This window comes from Rissa tridactyla, chromosome 11, assembly GCF_028500815.1.
Source record: "Rissa tridactyla isolate bRisTri1 chromosome 11, bRisTri1.patW.cur.20221130, whole genome shotgun sequence".
NCBI classification, from domain to species: Eukaryota; Metazoa; Chordata; class Aves; order Charadriiformes; family Laridae; genus Rissa; species Rissa tridactyla.
In genome coordinates, this window is record NC_071476.1 from 4,073,051 (window position 1) to 4,077,632 (window position 4,582).

Here is a 4,582-nt window from a genome sequence, read left to right on the forward strand (position 1 = left end):
CGCTGAAGGGAGGCTTATGTGTGTCCCCCCAGCTTGCAGCACCTCCCCCTGCACAGCTGGGATGCAATTTGGCTGGATCTTTCTCCCCACTGCCCTCCATGGTGCTCCTGCTGCAAACGGGGAAAACGCTCCAGCCACTGCCAGGACACGGAGGATGCTCCTGGGATGCCAATGACTAACCCGCCACCTTGTCGAGAGGACTTCCTCCGACACCACGCAGGACCGCAGCGTGCCACCTCCTCCCACCCCGGGCTCCCTGGCCACAGGGAAGGTGAGGAGGAGGAGGAGGGCAAGCACTGTAGGCATGGCAGCGGCCGTGGTGGAGAAGGTGAGAAAAGGACTAGCGATGCACAGCCTGGGAGTGCCCCAGGTGGGATAGCAGAGGCTCCCTGCCCCCAGCTCTGGCTCCGTGGGCTTGCATCAAGCCAACAGTTTGCCCGGTGGAATGGATCAGCTGGTGCAAACCGTCTTCCATGTCTGCTCCCTGACACAGAGAGAGAGAGAAGAGGGAATGCAGCTGGTCCCATCAGTTCGTCTCTCACTTGGCCAACAGAAGTCCAAGGAAAAAAAAAAAAAAAGAAAAAAAAAAGTTCATTTCTGTAGAAAAACCAAGCAACAAACTTTGTCGCACCAGGAACCACCCACAGACTCAAACCAGCAACAAAACAAGACCCCTGCCCAGTCGGGCTGCGCTCGCGGGAGAGTAAGGGAGACCCTGCCCCGAGGATGCGAGCACAGACGCGTCCCCGTGGCTGCTGTGGGCCCACGCTGGACGCAGCGGGACACGGTCCTGCCACACAGCTGGGACTCCACCGTGTACCCCAGAAAGACTGGCCAGGACTGCGTGGCATCTCCTACCCGACAAGGGGCACTGAGGCTCTTGAGCGTGGGTTTGCCTGGATGTCCTTGTGCTTGGAAAACGTATCGTTTCTTCGTGAGAGGTTCTTTTTGGCTGGTTGTTTGATGTAACTTTTTTTGTTGTTGATTTTTGGAAAGTATTAAAAGAGTTTGGATTTTTTTACTATTATGATTTCATTCGGTAACTCAGGGATTCCCTTGTAAATAGGACGTCCCTGCCTAGCTCCAGCCAAGGGGCAGACCAAGGAATAAAAGCTTATTTTGGACACTAGCACCCCCAGCCTCTCGAGCCTTCAGAGGAGTACCAAGACAGCATGTTCAATGCATCTTTGAGGATCCTATACGGGCTGGAGGAAGGCAGAAGACCCACAGTAGCCTGCCTACTTTGGGAAGGCATGAGCCTCCCGAATCTGTTAACTCAGGACAAGGGGGTTGAAAGGACCCAAACCCAAGCCTTGCCTTGATCCCCGTCCCCAACCAAACGCGTTTGGGGAAAACAGAAATTCATCTCATTTCTGAAAGTAAAGCCACAGCCCTTAAAGAGACAACCGTCACCCGGTTAACCTGGAAGTCATATCTGACTCAGGTATATCTGCAGAGAGGTCCCCAAAACGCCCAGCACAGGCTCTGTGGGTCACAGCAGCCAGCCCCAGCACCTGTAGACCCTGCTGGCAGCCCCGTTCCCCTTCCCGAGCATTCCCCCGGCATCAGGGACACTGCCACTGCTCCAGCAACCCCAGCCCCCCGAAGCGCTCCCCGTTTTACCTCTCAACGCTCTCATGCACTTCGGCAATGTTTTTCTCACCAAAAACCCCAGGCTCATCACCGCCGTCAGTCCCCCACACATGCCGGGCAGCCTCCTCTGGGAGGGCTCGCGGTCAACTGGAGAGCAGGGTCCATCTCAAGAGTTTCCCCAGCAACAGCTGATGACATCACTAAGGCTCAGCGATGCGCTCGGTGGCAGTGACGTCACTAGCTGTCACCATGGAGATGGCAAAGGGAGGACCAGAACAGCAGTGCCTCCAGGGGCTGAGGTCCGCAGAGGGACAAGTGAGCCCAACAGCGACGGATGAGGGGGGACCGTGTCCCCTGCCCGGGGCAGTGCCTCAGTGTCCGCCCCCCAGGGGAAAGGCAGGACCGCAGCATCCCCTGGCTCCACAACCCACACCCCCAAAGGGGATCACTCAGGGCCAGCCCCACGCCAAGGCAGAAGGGCACTTTGCAAGGCCTGATGCCACAGGTGAAGGGCACTGGTTTGGCAGGTGCTCCCAGAGCAAACAAACCCCCCCAGCCCAGAAGTGGACAAACGCTGTGCTCCTGCCGACTGCGGCAGAGCTTGGACAGCCAGGGATTGCCCTGGGACCCCAGCAGCTGGGACGTGGGCAGGGACCCTCCCTAGGATTTTCTTTCCACCTCCATTTCTCTTGTTATTCATAAAGCCTTTAAGGCCTTAAGAGTGTTTATGGGCACTGACGCACCTCAGGAGACTAGACCCTGTGAACCTTGGGTGAAGCATTAGGAGCACGCGCTCCTGAAGAGATGACAGAGCTGCCCCGACCTCTGCTTTACCCTCAGCTCTGCCAATACCTGAGAAAGAAGTGCCCAAGTCTCACTCAACCCTTCGGTTACCCGACAACCCAGAAGCCCTGGGCAGACAGAGCACAGCAACATCTCTGCCAGCCCCAGGAACGGGGCTACCTCTGGGCAGGGGCAGCAGGAGAAGGGAAACCCACCCATACGGCACAGAGCTCCAAACCCCCCCGACTGACCACACAAGGTTTATGCTGCCCCGGCACCTCAGGCTGCAAATCCTGCCACCAGATCCATATCCCAAGGCAGGAACTCACTCTGCTCCCCAAAACACCCCGGGAACGCCACAGAATCCTACCTGCTGGCTCGAGGAGGGTTCATCACGCAGAGATGCCGAGGAGAGTAGCACAGCAACCTCCCTCCTGCCGGAACTGCCCGCTACAGGACAAGCATCACCTGGAAGAGCCAGACCCCCCCCGCCCAGCCCCAGCCCCAGCCCCAGCCCCAGCCCCAGCCCCAGCCCCCTTAGCCCACCACAGCTGGGCTTAATCCCAAATTAAAGCCAGGGGAGGGAGCACTTGGCTGCACTTGTGCAAGTCCCCAGCCCAGCTTTCCTCTGCCAGGATGGGCTCGTGAGCTCTGCAGTTCTCTCCGGCTATCTTTGATAAAACTCCAAATGCAGCCGGGTCCCCACAGCAGCTCATCCCTCTGCAGGACGTTGTGAAGAGCAGGTTGCCACCCGCGGGCTTGCTGGGGGAGCAGCATGTTCTTACGGCCAAAGGAAAAGATGGGGGTCCACCTGCTCTGCCCCTGTTTCCTGCTCATAAAGCCCAGTTTCTGCCTTTGATCCCCGGCATTTTCAGCAGAGTGGGATGGCATGAGCAGTATCGGAGCCCTGGCATAAGCGGTATCGCAGCAGGGACTCACCAGTGCTGCTGGCTCAGGGTCTGGGCAGGCTGTCCCCCTGGTGGCTTCCCATCCTTGCTCCGAGGGTGCCACAGTTTCTCAGCAACATGCACTGCTTTTTTCCCATAAGGCAAACACTGGTACCGGCCTCTTCTCACAGGTCATTAGCGATAGAACGAGAGGGAATGGGTTCAAGCTGCAGCAGGGTAGGTTTAGGCTGGACATCAGGAAAAAATTCTTCACGGAAAGAGTGGCCAGACACTGGAATAGGCTGCCCAGGGAGGCGGTGGAGTCACCATCCCTGGATGTGTTTAAGAGTCGTTCAGATGTGGTGTTGGGGGATATGGTGTACGGGAGAACTTTGTAGAGTGGGGTTGATGGTTGCACTCAATGATCCCAAGGGTCTTTTCCAACCTGAATGATTCTATGATTCTATTCTAAACACCAATTCTTCTTCCCACCATCAGAGGCAGCACAAATGACAGACGCGCTGTTTTCCTTTCGACTTTTTGACTTTTAACTCCCCAGGGTCAGGTTGGCTGGCAGCCGCCGGGCAGGGGAGGGCAAGGGCAACAGAGACGCCGCTTTGCTAAGGGACGCCTGGGAAGGGGCCGCCTCAGCAAAGCCATTTCACGGAATGGGTGCAGCCCTGCAGCGCTCAACCCTTGGAAGAAAGGACAGACATGGATCTGGCCATGGTCAGAAATACCCTGACCGGCAGGAGCTGCCTGTGCTCAGGTGCTCCCCCCACCCTGGGGTTCGAGTTCCCCCCGCCCCGAGGACCATGCTCCCCATCAGGCCGCGTACTTCAAGGAGACTTTTCTGCCACAGCTCCCAGCCATTACCGTTTCTTAGCACTGATTTCCCAAACAGCCCCGCTAATGACACAGGGCAACGGCATGAATTATTCAGCAGCGGGAGGATGAGCCGAGCTGCAGCGATGCTGGCGTGGTGCCCGGCCGTCTCCCAGCGTGGGATGGCTTCTGCTCCTTTGATCTCTCGGGTGCAGCAGCAGCGGCAGCTCGGCATCCGCCACGCCGTCAGCACACGCCGGGCTCTTTTTTTTTTCAGCTGCAGCCCCGCTTTCGGCATAAACCAGGCTGTACGGTCCCCGAAGAGCCCAGCCAAGAAGCCAAGGTCCAGCTTTGGTGGGGCAGAGAGGAGAGCCAAGCCCAACGAGGCCGCAAAGGTTCTGCCCTACTTGCACCAACGCATTCAGAAGAAAAAAATTATAATTTTCAGAGCAGCAAAGCTGAAACACACTTTTATTTGAAACCCTCAGCAGAGA